This window comes from Oryx dammah, unplaced genomic scaffold (assembly GCF_014754425.2).
Source record: "Oryx dammah isolate SB20612 unplaced genomic scaffold, SCBI_Odam_1.1 HiC_scaffold_10, whole genome shotgun sequence".
NCBI lineage: Eukaryota > Metazoa > Chordata > Mammalia > Artiodactyla > Bovidae > Oryx > Oryx dammah.
This window is the reverse complement of record NW_024070194.1, coordinates 2,674,603-2,700,447: the sequence shown is the minus strand read 5'-3', so window position 1 is coordinate 2,700,447 and position 25,845 is coordinate 2,674,603. Positions and strand designations below refer to the sequence as shown.

The 25,845-nt window shown below is 46.9% G+C and overlaps 1 protein-coding gene and 1 long non-coding RNA gene across 4 annotated transcripts in view; one reads left to right on the top strand and one right to left on the bottom strand.

Moving 5' to 3' along the window:
* TSHZ2 (teashirt zinc finger homeobox 2) overlaps positions 1–25,845 on the top strand; it is a 488,293-nt gene that overhangs the window by 154,389 nt on the left and 308,059 nt on the right. The window lies entirely within an intron of this gene.
* The window catches only part of LOC120869054, a 22,781-nt gene continuing 6,675 nt past the window's right edge, over positions 9,740–25,845 (bottom strand). Inside the window, exons 2-3 of the long non-coding RNA XR_005722417.1 lie at positions 23,246–23,250; positions 9,740–9,755 (exon numbers count right to left, since the gene is read on the bottom strand). This is a non-coding gene — a long non-coding RNA (uncharacterized LOC120869054). The remainder of the gene's footprint in view (positions 9,756–23,245; positions 23,251–25,845) is intronic.

Genomic DNA, 25,845 nt, shown 5'->3' with positions numbered 1-25,845 from the left:
CTTTGCGACCTCATGAATCGCAGCACGCCAGGGCTCCCTGTTCATCACCATCTCCCGGAGTTCACGCAGACTCACGTCCATCGAGTCCGTGATGCCATCCAGCCATCTCATCCTCTGTCGTCCCCCTTCTCCTCCTGCCCTCAATCCCTCCCAGCATCAGAGTCTTTTCCAATGAGTCAATTCTTCTCATGAGGTGGCCAAAGTACTGGAGTTTCAGCTTTAGCATCATTCCTTCCAAAGAAATCCCAGGGTTGATCTCCTTCAGAATGGACTGGTTGGATCTCCTTGGAGTCCAAGGGATCCTCAAGAGTCTTCTCCAACACCACAGTTCAAAAGCATCAATTCTTCGGCGCTCAGCCTTCTTCACAGTCCAACTCTCACATCCATACATGACCACAGGAAAAACCATAGCCTTGACTAGATGGACCTTAGTTGGCAAAGTAATGTCTCTGCTTTTGAATATACTATCTAGGTTGGTCATAACTTTCCTTCCAAGGAGTAAGTGTCTTTTAATTTCATGGCTGCAATCACCATCTGCAGTGATTTTGGAGCCCCAAAAATAAAGTCTGACACTGTTTCCACTGTTTCCCCATCTATTTCCCATGAAGTGATGGGACTAGATGCCATGATCTTCGTTTTCTGAATGTTGAGCTTTAAGCCAACTTTCTCACTCTCCTCTTTCACTTTCTTCAAGAGGCTTTTTAGTTCCTCTTCACTTTCTGCCATAAGGGTGGTGTCATCTGCATATCTGATGTTATTGATATTTCTCCCGGCAATCTTGATTCCAGCTTGTGTTTCTTCCAGTTCAGCGTTTCTCATGATATACTCTGCATAGAAGTTAAATAAACAGGGTGACAATATACAGCCTTAACGTATTCCTTTTCCTATTTGGAACCAGTCTGTTGTTCCATGTCCAGTTCTAACTGTTGCTTCCTGACCTGCATACAGATTTCTCAAGAGGCAGGTCAGATGGTCTGGTATTCTCATCTCTTTCAGAATTTTCCACAGTTTATTGTGATCCACACAGTCAAAGTCTTTGGCATAGTCAATAAAGCAGAAATAGATGTTTTTCTGGAACTCTCTTGCTTTTTTGATGATCCAGCGGATGTTGGCAATTTGACCTCTGGTTCCTTTGCCTTTTCTAAAACCAGCTTGAACATCAGGAAGTTCACGGTTCACGTATTGCTGAAGCCTGGCTTGGAGAACAGTCGCTCAGTCGTGTCCAGCTCTTTGCGACCGCACGGACTGCAGCATGCCAGGCCTCCCTGTTCATCGCCAACTCCCAGAGTTTACTCACACTCATGTCCATTGAGTCGGTGATGCCATCCAACCATCTCATCCTGTGTCGTCCCCTTCTCTTCCTGCCTTCAATCTTTCCCAGGATCAGGGTCTTTTCAAATAAGTCAGCTCTCTGCATCAGGTGGCCAAAGTATTGGAATTTCAGCTTCAGCACCAGTCCTTCCAATGAATATTCAGGGCTGATCTCCTTTAGGATGGACTGGTTGGATCTCCTTGCAGTCCAAGGGACTCTCAAGAGTCTTCTCCAACACCACAGTTCCAAAGCATCAATTCTTCAGCACTCAGCTTTCTTTACAGTCCAACTCTCACATCCATACATGACTACTGAAAAAGCCCATTAATAAGAAGGTCATTATTTTAAAAAATTGTAATACTGCACAATGGACTATCACCCACCATTAAACATATATGTTCATAAAAACAAAAAGTTCCCATTATATTGAGGAGGGTGAACAAAGGGAGATTCTAAAATAGTATGTATGTTATGATCCTATAATGCTGCTCCTGCTGCTGAGTCGCTCAGTCGTGTCCGACTCTGTGCGACCCCACGGACTGCAGCCCACCAGGCTCCGCTGCCCACGGGCTTTTCCAGGCAAGAGTACTGGAGTGGGGTACCACTGCCTTCTCCGATGATCCTATAATACATTATATTTGTTTATAGCTATAGTATATCTGAGATAAATATAATGATAGATATAGTGATGAAGGTGATTTTATATTATTATGTAATATTGTTATATTTCTATCATGCAGTTGGTCATAGTTTTCATTTTTCCTTGTATTCTTCTATCGCTTCCACATTTTTTATATGGAATGTGATTGACGGTTATCATCAAGAAGCGCAGAGACACACACCCACACAATGAACGAAGGCCAGCGTTTCAGGTCCGTGTCTGGCCGCTCTCATACCCAGTGCAGCTGCGGCCTGCTTGCTCACCATCGACCCCACCCCAGCTCCGGCTCCTGGCATCTTCCTGCTTGCCTTTGACTTTTCAGCACAGATCCCGGGCCTGACTGACTCGGGTCTCCTCGACATGTTGAATAACCAGCCCCACGTCCACAGTCTCAGAAAAGCTCAGTGCTAACTTTATATTCACTTCCTTCCTGGAAGGGAAGCCAAGAGAAAGTGTTCCTAGAGGTGCGTGGTCCCGGTCCTTGTGAATTCCTGGCAAGAGCGAAAAATAAAAGAAAGACTGGTTCACACAGTATCATCCCTGGCAGTGGCTCAGTAAGCTTGCTTATTAATGGTGGTTATTAACTGCTTAACCCTAGATGCTGTGCATGTCCATCCACAGAAGCCTCAGGAAATGGTTATGTGTCTATCTTGACAGACCCGAAAGAAAAAAAGGAAAAGAAAAAGAGTTACCGGCAAGCGAGAGGCAGACCCAAAGGTTGCTGCTTGTTTTCCTTTAAAAGGCTCGGTGTTGACTGATTTTGGAGGAACTTACATGCCTGTGAACAGTGTGGTTAGCGGAAAAGACCTCACATTCTGGATTCAGAGTAACTGGATTCGAGCTCAGGCTCTGCCCTGGCCAGCTTTTTGCTATCTTGCTCCAAGACACTGTGATTTACCAATTAAAGTATGCTTTTAACAACCAGACACCCAAGTTCTCATCCAGGCTCAGCGATTTGTAGCAATTTGTGAGCAAGTCACTTAAACTCTCTGAGCCTCCACTTTCCTGCATCCAAAGTGGAGGAGACGGTCTCTTCTTCCATGGGATCAGTAGGGCTCAGAGGGTATAGCGTCTGCCTGCAATGCAGGAGACCTGGGTTCAATCCCTGGGTCAGGAAGATCCCCTGGAGAAGGAAATGGCAATCCACTACAGTACTCTTGTCTGGAAAATTCCATGGAGAGAGAAGCCTGGTAGATTACAGTCCATGGGATTGCAAAGAGTCGGACACGACTGAGTGACTTCACGAGTTCACAAAGCCCTCTGCACAGAGCTGATGCTCACCAGGCGGTGGCTAAGGGCTTCCCAGGAGGTGCTGGTGGGTGAAGAACCCTCCTGCTGAAGCAGGAGACGTAAGAGACGTGGGCCCAACCTCTGGGTCAGGAAGACCCCCTGGAGAGGGGCATGGCAACCCACTCCAGTATTTTTGCCTAGAAAATCTCATGGACAGAGGAGCCTGGCGGGCTACAGTCGATAGGGTGGCAAAGAGTCGGACACAACTGAAGCAACTTAGCACGGCACAGACAGGGACTAATAGTATCGCTTTCGATGATAAAGATTCTATTTATGCACCTTGCAAAAAAGAAAATCAGAGAGATGAGAAAGACAAACAGATAAACCACATCTAACAGAGATCTCCTGAACATTTGGGGTCGTTTATATGTTTTGTTTTTTGTGAAGCACGAGGAAGACACCAGGACATCTGTGCAGGCATGTGTGTGCTCCTCTCCATATTAGATTACATGTTTTAGGACAATAAATCAGTGAAAGAAAAGTAATAAATAATGCATGCTGAAAATGCGATCATGTTTATTAAGAAGCAACAGCCTTGTCATCTTCATTTTCTTCTTCAGTGAGTCTCCCCTCTGAGGGTTCACTCTTCAGGGACTCCTTGCAATTTAGCTGGAGGCTATTCTCTAATTCTTATTTGCAAAAAAAAAAAAGAAAAAAATACCTGCTTTGCAAAAATAAGTTAAAAGCTGAGCATCCGGGTCCTCTGATGAGTCTCCCATCAAATCCATCCCATCATTAGAGATGGCTTCCCGGCTATGGAAGTTGGGGAGAGAGAAGCCGAGCTTCACATCTGTCTATACTGGGCTTCCCCATGCTCTGCGTTCTCACTCCAGTTTCTCTGTGATGAGTTTTTATGAAGTCTCTTTAGGTTTCTGAATTTTAGAAGAAAAAAAAAGAAGAAGAAGAAAAGCACCCAGAGAGACACACAAAAAGGAGCTTCCCTTTTCCTAGTAATTTGCAGCTGCTAAACATAGTGAGTTGCGACGTCCAAGGACTTGAACTGCAGTTTCATCTTAATCTGTTACTCTTCACCCTTTTGCACTTGAATGACCCTGAAAAGATTAAAAAGAAAGGAACCACACGGGCAACTCTGTCTTCCAGGGACTAGGAGCAGAGCTCTGCGTCTTCAAAACAAAGCGGAGTGTGTTCCCTACTGAGAGAGAGAAGGTGCAAGTGACGGGGTGAAGCGGGGAGAGATGGAGGGAGATGGAACGGGGGAAGGAGACAAAAGGGGAGACCGAGGAAGCAGGAGCCCGCCGTGCGGGGAGCGCAGCCCGCCGAGAGGAAGGCCCCGGTCCTGCGGGCCGCAGGCGCCGTGCGCCCCTTGGGGACGGGCCGCGGCGGGCCCCCGGGCCGCACTGCGTCCCCGCTCTCGCGGCTTCGTGTGGGCGCCGGCCTGCTGTGCGCATCTCGCCATCGGCGCCCCGTGTCCTGAGAGAGGCTGCCATCCTTTGCGAGTACTTGGCATTTAAGGCAAGCGTGCACTTCCGCGTCTCCAAAACACCCGAGTCCCCCTGGCAACCCCCAAAGGCTTTCACCGTTGTTCCTACCCCTCCTTAGTTGCTGTGACCCTCCAACAAAGGGCTTCCCCTGCTGCACCTTGATCTTGGAAACCCGCGTCCGCGCCTTGTCTCTCCGCTCCTCAACCCTGCCCCTCTGTCTCCTGCGTCGCTCTCTAGTCCTTTCCTCACGCCGTGCCCACACCACGAGGCTCTCTAGTCCTTTCCTCACGCCGTGCCCACATCACGAGGCTTGCCCCATGGCTCTTCAGGTGTAGGTATTATGTCCTTGGCTCTCTTGTGCCAAGCCCAGCGTGTTTGAAGCAAATCCACTAAATAGTAAATTGCTTGTGTTACAAAATTCGTGTTTAATTAGCTTGTCCTGACATAAAATATTTATCAGGACTTGCTGTTCACTCCAGTGCACCTCTGAAATCCACTTTATCTCTGATTCGCTCTTTCTCTTCTCCATGCCTTCCATCCTTCCTCCCTTCTCTTGCCACCTCTCACCTTCCACTCCTCATCCCTGGGTCTGTTTCCTTCTCTCCTTCCTTTCCCTCCCCCGCATTTACTTATGCTACTAAAGCGAAGGCCATGGTGTTCGTGTCGTTTGCTGCATCACTTCCCTGGCCTTCTGCTTCTTCCAGGAGGTGAGCTGGGCCCCTGGGTTCCCTGAGCAGCACCCACCCAGGGGTCCCCGAGAGCCCGGGCTCCTCGCTGTGCCCAGCGGGGCTTCACATCCCTCGAGTTAGCCTCCATCACTGGTGACTGGGACGTGACCTCCGTTTGTTTCCCGACTCAGTCCCTTCAGCCAGCAGCTCTGATCTGCCACTTCCTTGCCTTTGATGTGTCTCCACTTCCTGTAATTAATCTCATTTTCCCATAACTCAGCGCACCATGGTCAGCTGTAAGGATAATGCCCCCGGTTTGAGCCAGTTCTGCTCTTTCCCCAACTTGGGTCTCTTCCTTGTGGTCGGCCACGTTGGTAGACATGTCACATGGAAAACACAGCCCTGAGTTCTGTTCAGAGAAGCCAGATTGCTGCAGAGCAAGCTGATGCAAATGGGCTGGCAGTCACAGCCCGAACGTGGAGCTCGAATGAGGTGGGCTGTTGACAAACGTGTATTCTGAGCTCCTCACCTGTCTGCCCGCTCTCCCTCTGAGAGTATATTCTTGCTTGAACAAATCCTCACTTTACCTTCCTGGAAAAAAATGTAATTTTACATTTTTATTTATATTGAGGCCTGTGTGTATTTGATGTTCTGAGGGAAACCAATAAAAATCAACTGAGCATCTAGACATTCGAATAAATCCTGTCATATTGCCAAATCTAGTATTGAGAAAATTGTCCTAACTTGGTGGACTCCATAGCTGCAGGGCCAGGAACACTCTGTGTTATCCTTATCAACATTCCTGACACGGACTGTGGGGTGTATTCAGGATTAAAAGGTCAGTTTAGCCTAACCCTCTGTCTACTGGAACAAATAGATTCGAACAGTCTGTCCTCGCAGGATCTTTTATAACAATGTTGTCCTTGCATTCTTTGATAGATTTGTTTCCATTTCTGTAAGAATTTAGGCCTTGTGTTTCATGGGCCAGTCCTTGATGCTATCTGGAGGCAGACACCCATGAAAATACGTTGAACAATGAAAGGCATTCTGCTCATATAAAACTCACCTCCTCTGAGCCTCACTTTCCCCGTCCATAAAGTGGGTGTGATTCACCAGGCAAAGTCAGTGTGTGAGCACAGTGAGTGAGTCACAGAAAAGTGCCTGGGAAACCCCAGACTCCCCAGCAATAAAGACATCACACTGCTCTCCTCACCTCTATCCAGAAAACAGAAATGGAAGTGGAAGTACAGTTGCTCAGTCGTGTTCGACTCTTTGCGACCCCATGGACTGTAGCCTACCAGACTCCTCCCTCCATGGGATTCTCCAGGCAAGAGTACCAGAGTGGGTTGCCATTAACAGAGGAACTTATGATTTCTTTGAAACTGTCCACAAAGGAGCGTTTGGGTGGATTTGCCAATTAACATTAGCAAACCAGGTTGAGATTTTAAATGGAAAGGTTTTGAACCAAAGAGGGCTTCTTTTCCCCCTTCCTGACGCTTCAGTATTCCCCATGTCCATTCCACCGGGAGCATTGCATGCCTCCATAAAGACTCTCGGGCAGTTTGACACTTTGTTTTCCCTGCTTACAAACCTATGTAAGGGCCGCTGGGAATTTTGAAGGGGAAGAGCTGATGTTCCTCAGGGTTTTAACTCAACCTGTCTGAGTCTTCTGAATGAGATGCACCCTCTACAAACTTCTTCAAATGTGCTTTTCTTACTTAACGAGGTCGAGCAGCCACACTTACACAGAGGCACATAGGCTACCCGGTGTCTTCATTCATGCCTGTGCATACAGGCCTGATTTTACCGAAGTAGGAAAGACTGTAGCTGCTGCTTTTCCACTTTGATTAGTCACCTATTCCCTTTTTATGCTTGACTCCCCTGTTCCTGGCCCCATTCCAGGCTCACTGCACCCCACCCGGATCCATAATCCCAACCAATAACCTAGAGGAAACTTCACACTTACCTCCGTGCTCATATAATTTATATGTGACATTTGCACTCTTTTTCTTGCTCAGGTGCACACACACACACACAGGAGTTGTTGCTCTGTTTTCTGTTTTGGATTATTTTTGTCTGTGTGGTAAATTGGAAAGCATCTTCCAAGAATGAACACTGTTTTAATTCTTCTTTTTAGACTATCATATGGGAAAATGGACTTTCCCCAGGGGTGTATATTCTGTGAATTTTAATTCATGTATGACTTGGCGTACAGTCACAACAGCCAGCACAGGGAACAGTCCCATCACTGCAGAAACCCCCTCCTCCCGCTCTGTACTCACACCTCCCTCCAGCCCTGTCACCCGCTGAGCCACGCTCCTTCACGGTACTGTGTCTCTCTGATAATGTACACAGATAAAGTAATTAACCTTTGGGGACTGGCTTCTTTCATACGTAACGTCTTTGTGATCCATGCCAGTTCTCACGTTTATCAGATTGTTCCTTCTTAATGCTGGGGAGTATTCCATCATGTGGAACGTGCTACGGTGTTGATCACTCTCCCAACGGGGAAGACTTTGAAATGATCCTCCTTAAGGATGCTTGTCTTATGACCCCATTTCTAGTATTCAGGTTTGGATAGAGAGTTTGTATCGGCGCTTGAGTTTACCAAATAAGTATTGAAAAAAATGAAGGGATGGGAGAGCTAGGCATTAGGGGAATTTAAAATCAGTTTGAGTTTAAATGGCAGATGAGCTGTTGGTGTTGGTGTTGTTGCTGAGTGGCTACTCTCGCCAGGCTCCTCTGTCCGTGGGGTGATTTCCCAGACGGGAACACTGGAGTGGGCTGCCATTTCTTCCTCCAGGGGATCTCCTCTACCCAGGGATCAAACCTGGGTCTCCTGCATGTGGATTCTTTACCGCTCAGCCACCTGGGAAGCCCTGGCAGATGAACTACCAGGAGGAAAAAAAAAAAAAAGCCAACAGCTCTGTGCATCACGTGCTGGCTGCCTGCTACATGCCAGGCACCGAGCTGGACACGCACATCCAATAGCTCATCAACTCACCTAAAACTCTAGCAGTAGACACTCATACCTTTATTTTATAGGCAAGGAACCTGAAGCACCTCTTCAGGTAACACCCAGAGCAGGTGGACCTCTGATGTTCCCCAAAGCCATTGTCTCCCCAGCCTCTCCCCTCCCCCAGCCATCTAGGAGTCTGTGCTTCTCTTGATTTTAATTAGCACTCCAAGTTCCTTCTCCTCTCGGAGTAGCTTAGATAAACTCGGTATTAAAGTTTCCTTTCACTTCTTTAAGTGATGCAAATTGCTTTACCCAAAGGAAGGCATCACATTACACCATTCTATGAAAAAATCTGCTGAGAGAAAGAGAAAGGAAAAGAGGTTTGGAATTCTTTCCCTCCTGTTTCCTCTTTCTAACTGATTTAAAGGGCTGCTAGGATTCCCCCCCCCCCACTTCTTTCTTGTTAAGTGAAGATACACAAATCTTATGTATAGAAGCAAAATGAAGAAAAGATGATCAGCTACCTGCTGAAATTGATTAATATAGTGGAGATTATTCGTGGGGGGAGGGGGGTGTTGGGGAGCATTTCTCCCTCCATCTGCCTGCCCCACATCGCCAAATGTGTGGGGATGGAGCTTGGGGTTCTGAAAAATTAAAATACGTGAAGCGAACTAATTACCTACTTCAGTTTCCCATGGTAGTTATGTTCTGGTGATTCTTTGTTCAATTTTACCATTGATAATAACCCTTCAGTAGCTAAGAATCAAAGAATTAGATTTGCAAAATTCAGGGAAATCTGCTAGCAGAAAGTTTCCTACCATGTCTCCGTAGCATCTGCAGCTGAGCACACACAGATGGGTACATGGCCCTGTTTCTTTCTTTTTTTTTTTTTTTCATCTTAAACACTGTATATGGAGTAAATAGTTTCCTCAGGAAGGATCTTGCTGGCTCTGTCATCAAGAATTCAGCTCCTGGAGCTTACATGACTGTGTTTGATGCCTTGAAGAGCTCCAGCTCCTGAGCTTCTGTGAATGACTCTGATGTAAATGGAATCACCTTGTAAACGGCTGTCAGGAGCTGCCCCGCCATTAAGGAGCCGCGTCCAGCCCATCGTCACTGCCAGCCCCCTGCTCTTCCCTGTCTAGTCGGCACTACATCCTGCGTGGCCGACCTCTGAAATGACTCGCGGCCCCTCTCTCCCCGCGCCGCCCGCATTCCATCTGAGGCCTCCTCGCCCTTCCTGTGCGTAGCAGCGCCTCCCAGCAGGCCTCTGTGCGCCCCGCCCCTCAGATCCATGCTTCTTATCTGACCGTGTGTACCCTAAATCCCAGAGTTCCAACAGTGTTTGTGAAATGCAGTGTGTGAGAGATGATTTGGGGGAAATATACCAGTGAAAGTGAAAGTCACCCAGTCGTGTCCGACTCTTTGTGACTCTAGTCCATGGAATTCTCCGGGCCAGAATACTGGAGTGGACAGCCTTTCCCTTCTCCGGGGGATCTTCCCAACCCAGGGATCGAACCCAGGTCTCCTGCATTGCAGGCAATGAATACATTTTATTTAAATAGCTATATATTCCTTTTTACAGTTGTATCTTGTTTATGGTGAACCTGACTTTCATTCATGATGTTGACTTATAACATCCTCTTAAAATAAATTTAATAAAATGTGTGTGTGTGTTTTTAAAGTGGGATGGTTAAAAAACAAATCCCAAGTCAATAACTAGCTATGGCAAAAAAAAAAAAAAAATGTGACGATGACATACAAATGACTGAAGCTTGAAGAACACTGGAAGAGACTCAAAGTCCAAACTCCTCAACCTATCATTAAAGATAATGTCCATGATGGTTCCCCCAAAGTACCAAAAAGCAGGCTTCATGCCTGCCTGTCCCAACCCTCTACCAAGAGCCTTCAACAAGCACTTCCTTCTCGCTTTCATTAGTATCAAACTCTTCACAGTTTTTCCAACATGTTACGGCTTTCACATTTGTGTACTTCCTCCTCTCACCCCTCAAAACCCCAACCCCTTGTCTAGGTTGTGTTTCTCTGCCTTGTGGGCTTCTACACAACCTTCAAAACCCAGTTCACATGTTCCAGGCCCTGTGAGCTCTTCTCCAAGCTCCTCAGACAGAATTCACCAGGCCTGTGTTCCTGCAATCTGCGGTATAGCTTTTCGCTCTCAATATTCTGGCTGTCAGAGTATCTTTCTCCACCCCCAGAACCAACGAATCTCACAAGGCTGCATCAAGCTCTGCGTCCCCCTTGGCCACTGGCAGGCATGGTGCCTAGAAAAGGGCTCATCTGTTTACTGCCCAGATGAAGAAACGAATGGCTGGGTGAATCAAGGCAGACTCTTTCTGCAATGAGAGGGTGTCTGTCGGAGAGTGAGGTCTCACACACGACTCGTCTGCCAGAAGAAAGGAAGCTCAACACGCCATCCTCCCTGCTCAGTGGGTCTCAGAAAGTTGTTCTGACGCTGTTTCTCGAGCTGCTTACTGCAACTGCCTTTTCTTCTTTAAATTACTCAAACGTTTACGCTTTGCAAATGGGGACGCAGTAGCACGGGTATAATACGACTCGTTAGACGTATTATAACTACTCGCTCTCCATGCTTCCACCTCCCGAACTCCTGGCTTCACCCGAGCAGAGACTGAGTCTGTTCTGCTCAGTGAAACACCCAGTTCTTGGACAGGGCCTGGCACAAAGCAGCCCTTGGTGCTTCTTGAATACGTGGCATCTGAATACTCCATTGATAGGTCGTCAGACTATCTCAGTTTTTCTTTGCAGACAGGGACTGTGCTTGGTGGGGTGAGAAAAGCAGACGGCCCGCTTCTTGGGGAGGCGCCTTCAGAGCGAGGGCTTGCTTTCGGTCAAGTTTCACCACGCTGCCGGCCCTCCCCAACAGCGGCGCTGTGTGCTTTCCCGGAATACTTTCCTTCATTCCCTGAATTCCCATTGTCCTTTCCACGCAAATCAATCTACTTCTGTGTACCTGGCCAGCAAGTACATAGTGATCAAAAATGCAACCTTTAGTGCCAGATAAAGGGCTTAGCAAGAGTGGCTAGCACATGGCCGGGCTTCAAAAGTGTTATTACAATTTACAATAATTTATCATCATGTTTACATTCCTAATGATAACACCTGTCATGTGCAAAACTTGGTCCTCTCTGTTTTGGTTCCTTTGATAACTTTAGGTCCAGTCCTTCATCCATTTGGCTGTTTTCTTGGGATCCACACTAGACATTACCTGTTGTCTATAGCTGCCTTCAGAAGCTTTTTTGCATGTTTTTCAGCATTTAAGCATTTTTGGGAAAAGACAAAATTTATCCACTCTCATCCTCTTCATTTTTACTCAAGCATTTCCTTTTTCTCTGGGCGTATTTTGACCCAGCTGGATCTCAGAGTTGCTAGTTAGTCCTTCATTCACTTATTCATCCATTCGTAGCGTAAATATTTATTAAGTACCGACTCTACTATGCCAGGGACTGTTCTAAGCTGTGCGAGCACAACACTGAAGAAAACAGAAACAGCTCTTGACTTCATAAATAATTCAAGTGAGGAGACAGACAAAAATAAGAAAACAGGAAATAGATATACACATATATACTATGTGTACCATCAGTATGCCCTAACAGTACATTATACCGTCGTGTATTAGTATAATATGACGCACTGTGTGAGTGTGCGGAAGGGAACCACACGACAAAGAGTGGCTCTGGCCTCCGTCGCACAGCGAGTGCCTCACCGGTTTAACTCCACACGCTGACCACTCCGCAGCAATAGACCGCTGTCTTACCTCATGACGGGCAGCATGCTAGCTCCCCACTGACCTTTGTGGGTTTCTAGCCTAATCAATTCACCTGACCTACCGGTATCTCTTATCTCTGCATCTCTGTGGGTGTAGAGAGACCCACGGGGTCAAAGCTTGCTAAGAAGACTCCTGGAAGAGGGTGAGCTGGGGGAAGGTGTGGACCACCTGGACCTTCATCTCTCCCCAACCCGTCTTTTGCCACACCCTTCAGTGACGAAGCTTTATCTCTGCCTGTCAAAGGCATGTTTCAGCCAAAGAGAAGTTTCCAGAGGTTCCCCTTTGCACTGTGGAAGTGTTGTGTAGCACAGCGCCCTACCTGAAATCCACGGTATGGGTTTATTTGCTGCATGCGCGTGTCTGGGGCCATTTGGAGTTACCCCTCATGGGGGTTCTGGGTACCGTAGGTCAGCCAACCATGTGGCACCTCCAGGGTCCCCAAGATCCAGGGCCCTGCAGGTCCCGAGCAGAAAGCAGAATGAGCTGCTGGAAGCCCCCAGCCAGCGCCCCGCCTCCCCAGATTCCTCTGATGCTGGGAGCCCGTTTCCCCCGGCGAAGGTTGGGAGCCCAAGACACTGTTAGTGTTCTTCTATCACTTCCTCATTAGTTCTTAGACAGTGTTTTAATGACAGCTTGAGAGGCTCGCATCCTGGCCTCCTTCTATTTATGATCCCCACCGTATTAATGTGCACTTAATGAGAAATTCTTGTCTTGCTTGTAAATCCTGTAGCCGGCATTCAATTTATTGACAGATGTTTGCTTGGATCTCTTTAAAATTACTTCATAAATCTTCCAGGATAAAAGGCCTCAAGTTCGGTTATTAAGAGGGGGCCTTGTTGACAGTTTCATATTTAACTGTTTAGAACTGGGCTGTCAGGACGGTAGTGGGGTGCACAGCTGAGGGCGCCCAGCCTGAGCGCCGTTTGCCGAGTTTTCTGCACCGATCAGGGTCCTCCCTGCTGAAGTGTGTCTACTGTCCCTCGTAATGCCTTCAGTTAACTTCTAGGTGACCTCGCCGAGCTTCGCACTTATTCATTTAGCGTATCAGCATGTCAGGGTGATGAAGTGTTTCTGCTGATAGGAGCTAAGGGCTCGCAAGCCACGGGACCTCCATCTCCAGGAAAGAGTGTTGACGGGAGCTGAACGCTGAGGTGGCATTTCCACGGCCACCGCTGGGCACTGGCTGGAAACCTGGGCACTGCGCCTCCATCTCTGGACAACAAACGAGTGGCTGGGGGTGGGGGGGGGCGTCTGCTTGCAAGGCTCCCACGCTTTTAAGACCATGCTCATCTTTTGTAGCAGTGGACTTTTCAGTGCCACACACCTTCAGAGTTTTCAGTCTGAAGAAACAAACAAACAAACAAGTGGAAAGACAGTCAACTGGCTCATGCGATGAAACTGTACAGGCATAGCGGCCCTCGGGCCTGGTTTGGTGCACAGAGTGAAATAAACTCTGGTCCACTCTCTTTGGAATGTTTGCCTCCGTCTGTCTTAGCTCCGCCCTCAGAATCCCTGTGGTGGCCTCAGAAACCCCTCAGAGGTTCCAGAAACGTGTCTAGCAGAAAAGGACACCTCCCGCTTCCCTTCCAGATGGCCACAGGAAAGAAAGACTTCCTACACCTCAGTGGGCCTGATCGGGTCACATGGCGACTCTTTAACCAATTGCTGTGGTCAGAGAGAAGCTAGTTTTTGATTGGCTAGTACTGAGTCACATGATGAGCACCTAACGCACTGGAATTAAGACCGCTGCTGCTGCTAAGTGGCTTCAGTCGTTCAGGCAAGAACACTGGAGCGGGTTGCCATTTCCTTCTCCAATGCATGAAAGTGAAAAGTGAAATTAAGACTAAGGAGTGAGATCTTCTGGGATTCTCAGATGGCTCAGTGGTAAGGATCGACCAGCCAATGCAGGAGACGCGGGGAGACGCTGGTTTCAACCCCTGGGTTGGGAAGATCCCCTGGGGGTGGAAATGACAATCCACTCCAGTATTCTTTCCTGGAATATCCCATGGATGGAGAAGCCTGGCAGGCTACAGTCTGTGAGGTGGCAAAGAATGGGACACAGCTGAGCATGCACGCACGGTGGGATATTCCAGAGTCAGTGTGGGGTCTTGTTACCCCAGGAAGGAGAAACAGAGCCAGGCCGCAATGAAACAAATGTTCCGATGTCTCCATCGCATTCAAAACAACAGCCTGCCTCATCTGTTTCTTTCATTTCCTTTTGAAGAGTTGTTCTACGTTGACAGTCTCTGTTCTAAAACAGTCATGGTTGTGACCTACCCCATTGGAGAATATTTTCAAAAGAGTAAAATTCAGAAAACCCTAGAGAGGCCACGCCTAGGATTGAGAAGTTCCCCAAGCCCATCCGCAAGCTCATAGCAGTAATAGGAGGCAAAGAAAATTGTTCCACGCAATCCTATCACAGATCAGCCCGTTTGCATGTAAAATGATAATGAGCATTTAGACCAAAAATAGAGTGTTTTTTGCTTACTTGCTGGTGTCTTGTCACTTTGCATCACTTGAACTGTGTCAGATCGCATTGGGTAACTGTTGCTTCCATCCAGCGCTGACGTGACCCACGGCTTTGCAATGTTTAAGACAAGTGTTTGGGTTTTTTTCTCCCCAATCCAATTTTTTTGCACAAGTGCTGTTTACCAGATGAGGCATATGTGCATATGATTAGAATGGAAAACACATCTACCATTTAATCCAGAATTTATCAGGGGGCCTATGGGAAGGAAGACGCATGACGCATTTACTCACAGCCCCTGACAGGCCTCAACGAGGGGCTGAATCCTCACCCAGAATCTTCCAGAGAGTCACAGTTTCCTTATGCGGAAACTTCTGAAAAGTTTAGGGCACCGTTTATAGCTGACAGCTGGACGGCAAGCTTGGTCTTAATATTCTATGGGACCAACTGCCCATACCCCTAGCAAACGTAGTCTTCACTGAAATAATTGTAATAGTCTTGATTTAGTATTGCCCTGGAGTAGCAACAGCTAGCACTTGTATAATGCTTGCTGCATGCCAGTTGCTGTTCTAATTCATCACTGTGTGTATTTTCATTCCTTTAATCTTCAGTGGCCCTGCATGTTATTATTATTCCCTGTTGTAACAGGGAGGAAACTGAGGCAGAGAGATGTTAAGTAACATGCCTAATGACTCATAATTCATGGAGCTGAGACACTCACACAGCTTGGCTCTTCATCTGTGCACCGAATATAATGGTTCTATTGCCCATATCATGAGGTTATACAGATAAACACATTGATGGAGGATCTATGGTACTAAATGGTATTAAATGTATTAAATGTATAGCAGATAAGTTAAAGGTTACATGTATAAGGTTTATAATATTTATTGTGTATTATTGATGATCATTTATCATGTTACATATATGATATCATAATTATTATAAAATTTTCTCCTTAAAGTATTGAGTCAAGATACCATAATTCAGACAGGTTACAATGGTTTAAAAAGGAAGAGGAAAGAAAAAAAAAAGCAAAATTAAATATTATAAAAACAATAAAATTAAATTAGAAATGTAATTTCACAAAGATGTATGCAACAAAAATCAAAGCAAAAATTTAGGCCTGAGCATCCTGATAGATAAAGCCTAGAGGGGTTAAGTGCAGAATGATAATATTGGTGCCAGTGGCTCAGCTGCTAAAGAACCCACTTGCCCAGGTAGGGACCACAGGTTCGATCCCTGGGTCGGGAAGATCCCCTGGAGGAGGAAATGGCCAGCCACTCCAGTATCCTTGCCTGGAGAATCCCATGGACAGAGGCGCCTGGTGGGCTACAGTCCATGGGGTCGCACAGAGTCGGACACGACTGAGGGTGCACACCCACCCACCCGCACACACACATATCCAAGTTTCATGCTTGGGTCTCAAGACAAGTCCCACAGGGATTTCTCTCATGGTTCCTCAGAGTAGGACATGGTGCAAGCAGTTAGTTATAAGCAGCTTCACTTTTCTTGGAAGGAAATGAGAGGGGAACCAGGGCCCTGTAGAAATTCCATGTATTGGTGTGAAAACAGCAGAGCGATTCTATTCCTGGGCGAGGCATTCAGTGCCTCTGCGTTTGTTTTCTTCTCTGGACGAATGGGCTGTCTTGTTTGTGTTCCTCCAGAAGAAGACCTGGAGACAAGAATTTGAGTGCAAATACATTATTTGGCTGTTGAAACTAGGAGCCACCAGAGGCGGGTGGAGGAGGGAGGCAGGGGGAAGATGGGCGCTACTGAGGTGTGAGTGAGCAAGCAGTCCACCACCGTGGATGCCTGGAGCCTGATGCTGCCAGGGCCGGTGCACAATGCTGGAATAGTTCTCCACCAAATCCCCGTCTCCCGTGGCCTCGGAGCTTCTGCCTCGGGCATTCCTCTCCAGCGTCTCCAGCTTGTTCTGTGTGCAAGCCGGAAATGCCCTCAGAACTGGACAACTGCCCTCAGTCAGAGAAGCTAGGCTTTCCGAGGAGTCATGCCTGGTGGGGAGAGGTCTTTGCCTAAGAAATAGGGACTCAGCATGTCTGATTCTTTGTGGTGGACTCTCTCTGACTCAAGAACCCATTAGGCTCCTCTACCCATGGGGTTTTCCAGGCAAGAATACTGGAGTGGGCTGCCATCTCCCCCTCCAGGGGATCTTTCCAATCCAGGGGTTGAACCCACACCTCCTGCGTTGGCAGGTTGGTTCTTTATCACTAGCACCATCTGGGAAGCCCGAGAGATATGGACAGGGCACCATCAAAGTCTAATGTGTGTGATAGTGACTCTACCTCCTAGCAATGTTGTAATGCTTGAGTGAGATCATGCATGCCTATAAAGCACCTGGAGTACTGTCTAGCTTAAGCAAAGTCTTAAAAGTGGGGGAAAAGCATATTGCTCACAAAACTAAAAACATGAGGAGATCTTGAAGCTTCAGGAAAGGGTAGATCCAGGTGCTCGAGTGTGTTGGGCTGGGCAGGTGAACAAGTGTGAGCAGTGTGTGTGGTGTGGTGAGCAGGGAGACTAGCCTCTGTAAAGGGATCAGAGTTTGAGCCCTGCCGAATGGCAAAGACCATGTCATCTCTGCGGTCCGTTTCCAAGATAGCCTGATAAACAGATCCATTCCGACACACTCACAACAAGGTCAAATAGTCAGTGAATGCATTGAGGGCTTGGGGGGAGTGGAGGCGGGGGGTGGTGGAGTAAGGGGTGTGGAGTCAGGGTGGGGCGGGGGAGTGGAGTCGGGGCGGGGGGGAGGTGGGCACGATGAGTCCACAGAGTTTGCATCACGCAGCTCAATCCGCCAGTTGTGTGATGGACGGTTTCATTTCTCCGTGGGCTGTTTTGGCATTGTGTAGACACAGCCTAAATTGGTGCCCGCACCGCCCACTAATCACGCTCCGAGAGAGGGAGCGTGGAGTTATTGAAATCCCCAAGCAGCACTTTGGCGCACACGCTCTCTAACGCTATCAAGAGATGAAGGAGCCCTTTGAAATGAGCTTTCGAGAGTGAGTAACGACCTTCAGGACGTGGCGCAGGGATTGTCTTTTGAAACTGGTGTATCTTGATGGATGATTGAAAAGCTGCTGTCTTTGGTATAGTTTTTGCGGTTTTATATTTGGGGATGAGTAATAAATAAATGTGTAATTGCCCTCAACATGATGCAAGACCAGGAGGTGAGCCTGAGACAGAAAAGGCCTGTAACGGCATAAAATTTTATTAGGAGCCCCACTGATAGGCAAGGCAGTGTTGTGTGAACAAAGAAGGTCTGTCTCAGGTTGACCAAGATAGAATCCAGTAGGGTGAACACCGCATGCCGCCGGCTGGCTTGTAGGGAGGCAGGGAGACTGGAAAGACGAACGGTACTCTCATGTTTAGCACCCTTATTGAAGTAGTTTCAGTGTCCCTATCATTAACAGTAATGCCAGCCAGAATCCTCTACCTTGTCGTTCTGCAGGTTAAATAGTACTTATCAAGCATTTGTGGTGTTTTTCTAACTAATGGAAAAGGCTACATTTTGCAGTGGCCTCTAATTCTTCTTAATTCTTTGAGATCTTTTCTTTTTCCATTTGTGTGTGAAGATGAGTTTTTGTGCCCAGTGTATTAATCATATAATTTTGGTTTTTATTCTTTTTGATTACAGTTTAGCTTTGTGTGTGTCTGTGTGTGTGTCTACACACACACACATCATATATATATACATGCTCAGTGGCTCAATTGTGTCCGACTCTTTGTGACCCCATTGATTGTAGCTGGCCAGGCTCCTCTGTCCATGGGATTTTCCAGGCAAGAACCCTGGAGTCGGTTGCCATTTCCTTCCCCAGGGAGTTTTCCCAACCCAGAGATGGAACCTGTATCTCCTGCGTTGGCAGGTGGATTCTTTACCACTGTGCCACCTGGGAAGCCCAGTGTGTGTGTGTGTGTGTGTGTGTGTGTGTGTGTGTATGTCTTCCATTGTAATTCCCATTATTGGCTTTCTACATGGATAAATATGTCTGCATCTTCCAAATTAACTTTGATCTCTGTTGGCAACAACTGATGGGTGAGAGCCTTAGATATTATATATGGTGTCTAGAAATTGGGCTCAACTTCCTCTTCATCCCATGTTTTGTTGGGTAGGTCAACGAATGTTTTTAACGTCGCTCAGTAAACTCTACGAGAATTTAGAAGATCTGTACCTTAGCATTTTTGTCATTGTGATCTGTAAGGAAGGCATAGACACAGTAGGTAATTTGAACCTACCTTCTTCAATCGAAGTTAGAACCTTAAATGTTCACAGAGGTTTAATAATATTGTTGAATAAATGATCGTTTATTAATTACCAAAATTTTAATTATATAATTTCTGAATGTCATTGGAAAAGAGATGTTCTTTGATTGTTGGTTATCATCTCCACCGTCTTAATATTTTAATATGATTTGCCTGCAACTAGGATTTCTGTTTTTTTCAAACCTGCTATGGTTTTCCAGTATCCAGTTCAGTCATATCTGTGCACAGGGCCTGCACAAAAGACGCAGTGGCTCGGCAAGATTTTAGTTTTGTTGTGCAGCTTGAATAGAGGCACTTGCACAAACCTGGTAAATACAAATGTCCCTTTTGGCAACACCCTACATTCCTGTGGCTTTTGCATTCGATGTCGTAGCATTTAGTATTTAATTACCTACCAACTTCAGTTCTTCCCCATAAATCTCATGAGTCTTATTTTTCTTTGGAGTTGTGATTTCAAACTTCTACAACAGTGGTTCTCAACAGGGGGACTTTTGTTTCCCAAGAGACATTTGGCGTTGTCTGGGGCATTTTTTTATTGTCACAACTAAGCAAAAGGCCGGGGAGGGGTGGGCTGGGGGGTGGATGACGCTAGCATCTAGCAGGGAGAGTCCAGGGATGTTAGCAAGCTCCCTGCACAGGACAGCCCCGCAGCAGAGCAGTATCCGACCTCAATGTCAACAGTGCTGAGGTTGAGAAGTCTTGCATAGAAAGAATTTAGACATCTATTTCTTAGCTTCCTGTCTTGGATTGGGTACAGACCTGACACCCAGTAGGTGTTCAGATTCAACCTGATGAGAGTCTGAGTTTGCCTTTAAATCTGAGCTGCAAGTGGACCGAAGCGCAGAGGTTTTCAATAGAAGAAAAGGTCTTTGCATTCAGGATGTATGGATCATGGAGGTGGGGGAGGGGAGGAGTGTGATAAAAAATAGGAAAAAATACAGATAAAGCAGAAGAATCCACCTTCTGCTCTTTCCTGAGATTGCCATCAACATAAAAAGGCAAGGCTGTTAATCTTCAGGGGACAATCTTTGTATGGAGGGAGTCCCTTGGGGGCACTGAGAATTTTATTGCTTTTCGTTGGGGGCAGCATCAAACGGGGTAATTTAGGCTTGACAAACAAATCTTGACTCACTTTTTTCCATGGCTCCAGAAGGAAAATAGAATTCTCACAGAGCAGGGGCCAACCCCTTCTTCCATAAATCACCAGCTGTAGGTGAAAATTTGGCTAATACCCAGGGCACCGCAGAGAAATAACCAGTGGCAGAGCTAACTGCAGCTCTCCTGCATGCCAGCTTCTTCACAGATTTGTGTTTTTCCTTCTTGCTTTGATCTCATCCTTTTTTTTTCTTTCTCCTAAACTAAAACTTTCTCAGTCTCTCTTTCAGACTGTCTCTCAGGCGAGGCCTTTGGAGCAGGACCCCGACAATGTCCCGGTCAGCTCTTTCGGTTTTTTTTTCTAAGTTGATTTCCTGTTCTGGTGAGCCATACATCACGGCCGTCCCCCGTCTGTGCTCCCTGTCTGTGACAGAATGAGAGGTGTCATTTATCACCGGGGCTTGCGGAAGCTGTGGGAAGAGGGATTGAAATTTTTTCTGGAAGGCCTCTCTGTGTCTAGCGGCTGCCAGATCATTAAAAGGGGGGCTTTCCAAAGACCTTGTGTGCGATGTGATTGCACTTACTGTCAAGGAGAGGCTGAAAGACAGAGGAAACATCAAAAGGCAGCAGGAGAAAGAGGGCGAGGAAAGGGAGAGATTTCTGCCAGGGGCGTTTCAGACTCTGGAGCTGTGCAGGCGAGGTCCCGCCCGGGTTCCGTTTTTGTGTGTGCATGCTAAGCGAGTCCTCCAGAGACTTCCCCACAGCTCCCGGTGCTGTGAGGAAGCTGAAACAGGAAACCTCTTTCACAGTACTTCTCCGCATCACGTGTTATGTAGGGCACGGAGACAGACTGTGTGCTGTGTGGGGTACAGCTTGCAGCAGAAGTGTTGGAGCGCTGAGGCAGGAAAAACCTATTTGAACAAAAGCAGAGGATCCCAGTAAATCTTCGGGCCAAAGTGAGACCTACTGGCGGGTTCCTTCTCCGAAGAGACATTTATGGCATCCTGTTGGCATAAGCACACTCGGAAAATGCCCAAGAATATCTTCTTCCAGCTTCGCTCCTTTTGGCATGAAGTTTGCCACCAAACGGATCTCCAGGGCCGGGAGGATAGAGTCTCCGTATCTGGTTGTTTTTTTTTTCCCCAAGAGGAGTGTCCCCCTTCTACTCCCTGTGCTACCCAAGTATTCAAAACAAGCCAACATTCACATAGCCCTGTCTCTGTGCCAGACACGATGCTATGTGTCATACACACTCACTTTACTCTTCAGGGCAATCCTATGGGAAGGGTGCTTCTATTTTGGAGGTGGTGCTGTTGAAGCCCAGAGAATTTAAGTACCTTGCCCAAGGTTGCACATTTCTGGGCAGAGCTGGGATTCTGAGCTAGGGAGTTTGGTTCCAGAGCCTATGCTCTTTGCCTCTGCTTGGGAGTGTGAAGGATGAACATGGTGAGGAAGCCCTGTGATTTTTGAAGCTTCTGGCTTGCAAATGTAATCATGTTAATTTAGGAAATTAACAACTTAATGATGACCCAAATCAAAGGGCAGTGATTTACGACCAGGGGGTCAAATCCAGCCCACAGTTTGCTTTGTACAGCCAGTGAACGAAGAATAATTTTTACATATTTTAAATAGTTGAAAAAATTTTACGGAAACTAGTTTTCTTGTTTGTTATGTAAGTACCTGCACCATAGCCTTGATTTTGCCTCTTGTGCTACAGACTCTCAAAGGTTTACTGCTGGCTTTCTACAGAAAGAAATTTGCTGACCTCTGACCTGAGAACTACAGAAATTTTTTTAAAAAGAAGAAAAATGTGGGAGAAAAAAGAACAAAAAAACAAAAAAGAGAGAGGGGGAGAGAGGGAGGGAAGGAAGGAAAGAAGAAAAAAAAGGAGGAGGAAAAGAAAATTTGAAACAGAAAAGAGGAAAAAAGATCTCCATTAAAAGCGATTAGGAGAATGAGGATACTCCTCTGTGGAGTCCTGAGGCCAGCAGAGACACTAGAATCGGACTTAGGCACACTCGTGTGGAAGGCTAGCCTTTCAACGTAAGTTTTCCTTGACTGATTTTCCACAAAGCCTGCTGCTGGGAGAGACAAATTAGCTATTAGGTAATCTAGTTAATTGACAAGTGACTTAACTAATTACCCTAACATGCTTATTAAATGTTACCTTTCCCATTCCCAACACATTGTTAGCGCATTAATTTATTTACGGCCTTATCATATCACTCCCCCTTGACAGCGTGTTCCTGTTAAAGCAGAGGAAGCATGGGGTGTGCTTTTTCTATCATTCTTTCTCTCCTCTGTGGTTGGAGTCGAAAGAGAGAATTAGGAGCTGGTGTGTGGGGAGCCCACCCCCATCAGCGTCGATGTCCAATTACACTGGCACAGGGTCGCTCAGATGGATCAGGAATGGAGTGAATAAAGAGATAATCTGTGTTACCAAGCCTCGCGGAAGCTGAGGGGAACCTGATTTGACTTTTGACTACAGCCTTTCCTAGCTGGGAGGGCTGGCATCTTTATTTACACCCATTCACAAACCCCCTTGTCCTTGAAGCAGATGCATTTTGAAAGTCATAACTTCTCAGATCTTAGAAAGAGAATGTGGTACATTTACCAGATATCGGGGAACACTCTCAGTAAGCCTGAGAAAGCCTTCTTAAACTTGTATAGGTCATTCCATGCTAAAACATTCATATTGCTGGGTGAGACGTTTCTTTTTTAAGTTTTAAAATGACAGATCCGTTCAGGTCTGATTTTTCTGCCAAATGAATTATGATAAAAGAAAATTTGGTTTTAGAGCTCTGAGAAGTTTGGAATTGTAGATCAGGTATTGTGGCCACTGTGAAGACGTCTGCAATCACATGGCTTTTCTAATAACTGCTGCCTTCTGGTCATGTCATAACTTTGATATTGGCCGTAGGTGATATTATGGAGACAGTTGGTGATTTTTCCTCAGAATAATGTGAAATGAAGCAGAAGATAACACACATAGGAGGAGGGACAGATACCTGATCTAACATAACACAAATAGACTCATTTTGAAATTGATATTTTCATAAAATAAGATTTAATATCAGAAGACTGGAACAAATACAAACATGATTTTCTGTTTAAATGGAGTTAGAGGACAGGGTGGCTGGAAAAGATGTGAAGCGTCGTCTGGCCCAAGGTTTCCGAACTCCAGTTTCTGAGACGTGAAGGACTGTGTTCCAAGAGCCCAGGAGGCTCTGTTTCTTGCATAAAGCGCACATGAGATCAGGACGCAGCCTCCGCTCACTAGTGCGCATGATCTGATTGGCAATGCCTTCTTTTTCTTTCTTGACAGTAATAAAGTATTAAAAACATCTTAAATCAATTCACTATAGCAGCAAGGTGAGACAGACGACCTACAGTAACCTGGGAGCTCATACTCGAGCTCATGGGAGCTCATGGGCGCTAACCCTAATCCTGACCCTAAACCCTGACCTTAACCCTTAACCCTCACCCTAAACCCTGACCTTAACCCTCAACCCTCACCCTAAACCCTGACCTTAACTCTCAACCCTCACCCTAAACCCTGACCTTAACCCTCAATCCTGACCCAATCCCAAACCCAACAGGATGGCTGTTGCTGCATAGACCCCAGATGGCCAATCTTCTGATCTTTTGAGAGAAGCAGAAAAGCTAGAGATACAGATGTACAATCTAATAATATTTAAATGTTGGCATCACCCGTTCGATGGGCATGAATTGGGCAAACTCCCGAAGATGGTGAGGGACAGGGAAGCCTGGTGTGCTGCAGTCCACGGGGTCGAGAAGAGTCAGACACGACTTGGCGACCGAACAACAATTAAGTCTCCATTTAATGCAGCCCAAACAAGTCAGGTCTACCAGGTGGACCAGGCCAGTAGCCCCCCAGCGCCTGGAAGGGCTTCAGGAGTTGATGGCTCAAGATCACTCAGTTTACGTGTGATGTCGTTGATGTCTACATCCAGAATACCTCCTCCTGTGGTTTCACTTTTAATCTGACTCTTTCAAGTGGTATTGGGAGAGGGGTGGGTTGAAATGATTTTTAAATGCACAAGTCCTGAAACTCGGGAAGCTCACAGAATAGAGGGAGGTTATTCAAGGAAGCAGATGTTTATGACATAATGTAATCGTATAGATAACGGAGTTTACAGTTCGCTGGGATGCTCCTGGGACCATGAGGACCTGCAGAATAATGGCCTCACTCAGCCCTGGGCAGCGAGGAAAGGCTGCTCAGAGAAGGTGTCCGGGGCTGAGAGAGGAACAGGTGGAGGGGCGTGGGGGAGCGGAGGGCGGGGTGCCCCAGGTAAGAGAGCAGCGTGTGCGAGAGGGTCTGGGATGGATCATTTCAATAGCATTTTCCTCAGAACACTTTGCTTAAAAAAATGAGGGTTCCCATAACACGGTCAGGACACATTGTGCAGCCTGATAACACCCCTCAGAACTCAGCTGACTTGGGAGGAACTCAACAAGAGAGGGAAGAACAGCTGCTCTGGACACGCCCCGTAATGAGGCAGCAAGGCGAGCGCCGGGTGTCTCCAGTCTGGGGTTTTTCAGAGCTCGGAGAGTACCATCAGCTCTGCAGCAGAGCTGAAGCAGGCAGTGGCCTATATCCAGCGATAGGCAGGGGGCCCTGCCCCTAGGAGTCTCCTCCGCCAGCTGCGCGTGGCCCTCTCCTGCTTGGACTCTGTCTTCGAGGACAGCATCCAGTTGTGTATTTGGCTGTTGGGGTTCTTAGAAGCCAAAGTGACTCTCAGTCACTCAAACAAAAAGGAAATCCCCTGGAGGGTTTACTATTAATAGTAACTCACAGAATAGATGGAAAAACTGAACAACCAAGCTTGGAGACAGGCCAGCCCCAAGACACGCTGAGTCTGGAGAGCAGAAGTTGTAGAACCGTCTGTTTAGGCACTGTAACTGGACTGAATGTCCAAAGATGTCTTTGTTTTCTTGTCTTCTCTGCACAATGGGCAGATACTACAGAGTATCCAGTGTGTTCAACTGGGTCACTTAGCTTCTTGTGGCTGTTCACTCACTAAGTCATGTCCTACTCTTTGTGACCCCATGGACTGTAACCCACCAGACTCCCCTGTCCTCCACTGTCTCCTGGAGTTTGTGCAAACCCAGGTCCATTGAGTCGGCGATGCTTTCTAATCATCTCACCCTCTGCCACCCCTCTCTCCTTTCTCTCCATCAATCCTGAACATCATTGGTAGGGCTGTTCCTTAAGCTGAAGCTTCAATACTTTGGTCACCTGATGAGAAGAACCAACTCATTGGAAAAGATGCTGATGCTGGAAAAGACTGGGGGCAGGAGGAGAAAGGGATCACTTAGTCACTGCTGAGCTGCGCTGGCTGAGTCGCTCAGTCACGTCCGACTCTGGGACCCCAAGGTCTGTAACCCACCAGGCTCCTCTGTCCATGGGGATTCTCCAGGCAAGGATACTGGAGTGGGTTGTCATGCCTTCCTCTTAGCTATTGCTACATTAAAAAAAAAAAATAGAATTTAGTCGCTTAAAACCAAACAGTTATTTAGTTCATGATCCTACAGGTGAGCAATTTAAGCTGAGAGCTGGCGGCCCCTGCAGGTCTTCCAGCGGAGTGATATTTCCCCACGTGGCCTCACATCCTACACTGAGCTAGACAGGGCCCGTGGTGGAGCCAGGGTTCTGAGAGCAAAACCTCTGAAGGCCTCTGTTGGTCAGAGCTGCACTGTGATTGCTTCCATTGCACCGGACAAAGTAAACCCACCTCAAGCGACGGAGACATAGATTGGTATCCTGGTGGAAGGAGGTTCCGGAGACATAGATTAGATTGGTGTCCTGGTGGAAGGAGGTTCCGGGGACATAGATTGGTG